Below are 1,798 nucleotides of genomic sequence, written 5' to 3'. Positions count from 1 at the left end.
TTCTTTTAGTTAAGAAGAAGGGGGATTAATTATCAGCATCACTGAACTCTACCCCAAATCTATCCTATTTCAGGTGTTTCCCCCAATTTCTTCCTTCCTTAGTGAGTGAGGAACTTAAACCAAGAAGCCCTAGAACAAATACCATGGCTATTTCCAAATTTTCTCCTTTCCTCTTCCACCCATTCCTAGGAAGGATAGGCACTTCACTCAGTTGGAATGCATGGGAGAGCTCACAGGAGAGACCTGGAGAGGGGGGAAGGCTTCCACCTCAGGGAAAGGGACCAGGGAGTACAGAGTAGTAAAGTGAGAGCCTCCATAGCCTGGGCCACCAAAATGGGGCCCTCGTGCCAAAGGAAAAGGCACCGGTCATCTTGGGAAAGGAGAGACAGCAGGCTCAAAATCCTCTCATTGGGAGTAGTCACCACCAGATCATTTGCCCTTCTGGCGCTAGTTACAGAACGACAGGCGGACCACATCCTTCTCAAGGCAGAGCTGCTGGGCGATGTGGTTGATCTGCTGCAGGGTGGGTTTGGGACACTGTAGGAACAGGCTCTCCAAGCTGCGTCTCACTCAGGTCTCAATGCTTGTTCGCTTTCTCTGTCAGGCCTGCTGCAGAAGGGTCTCCGTTTTGCATATCTCCTGGAGGTTTTCATTGTTTTCTGCCTGCTCAACCCCCTTCTATAGCAGGGGCTGCAGCTTACACATATTCTTGAAACTAAGCTGCAGAGCCTCGAAGCAACAGATGGTGGTTTGGCCAAACACCTTCCCAAATAGAACTCCCAGAGTGAGCCCCACATCAACTTGGGTATACCCCAGGGTGATCCTCTTTTGCTTTAGGAGTTTAGCAAATTGCTCCAGATCTTTCTGCCGACTTTTGATGTCCTCGTTTTCTACCTCATTCGGCTTTTCCTTGTCCACTTTGGCAGAAGACGGAGCAGCATTGGGTTCGCGGGAGGCCCTCTCGGAGCTGCTCTCCACTCCAGCGCCAGACTCACCCTCCGCACGCGGAGTCTCATGCCACCTTGAGCCCTGAGCCCACCTGAACCAAAGGCCCCAAGCCAACCTGAGGTCCACAGTATGCCATGCCTCCATAGAAATCGTAGGGCAGGGGGCACACAGGAATGCCCCAGAACTCAGTACCTGGTCCAATTCCTCGCCCGCCTGAGGCACCCTGGAAGCTCAGCCAGGCTCGGGGGTCAGCCCAGCCTGAGTCTGGCCCAGGCCCTCCTGGCCCTTCATCACCACTCCTGGTGGGGGCGAAAAGGCAAAGTTGGCCGTCAGGGATCCTGCCATGGAGAAGGAAGGCACCCCAAGCCGGGGGCCTCAGGACAGAAGGTTCTGGAGGGATTCCCTTTCTTAATGTTTACCACAGTTTGTTGTGATCCACCCAGTCAAATGCCTTTGCATAGTCAATGAAACACAGTTTCAATGTTAATTATACTTAAGTTTTCAGTTACAATTAGAAGGTTAAGAGTAACAACCTACCCAAAGGCACAATGGAAGAAAGACCTGATGGTTTACTTCCTGATGGTCCCAGCCAAGAAAACCATGTGGAATAATTCTATTTTGGTTGACATGGGATTGACATAGGCCAGAATTGACTCAATGACGTGTGGAATTTTTAAATGATTTTTTCTTTGTTGTCAGGTGCCATCTAGTCATCTGCAACTCATGGCTACCTTGTGTACAACAGCTCTGAACTTTGACCTATCCTGAGACAATCTCACTGTCACTAACACATCTACCCCATGACCCCAATGACTGTATCAATCCATCTTATCCAGGGTCTTCCTCTCCT

At 50.4% G+C, this 1,798-nt stretch overlaps 2 pseudogenes; both read right to left on the bottom strand.

The window, feature by feature from the left end:
• Positions 1-207: 207 nt before the first annotated feature.
• On the bottom strand, positions 208-777 carry LOC102875133 (annotated as a pseudogene).
• On the bottom strand, positions 716-1,293 carry LOC102866344 (annotated as a pseudogene).
• Between the last annotated feature and the right edge of the window lie 505 nt (positions 1,294-1,798).

Source organism: Elephantulus edwardii, unplaced genomic scaffold (assembly GCF_000299155.1).
Source record: "Elephantulus edwardii isolate Elephantulus edwardi_28Jun2011 unplaced genomic scaffold, EleEdw1.0 scaffold00084, whole genome shotgun sequence".
NCBI classification, from domain to species: Eukaryota; Metazoa; Chordata; class Mammalia; order Macroscelidea; family Macroscelididae; genus Elephantulus; species Elephantulus edwardii.
This window is presented reverse-complemented; position numbering and strand designations above follow the sequence as displayed.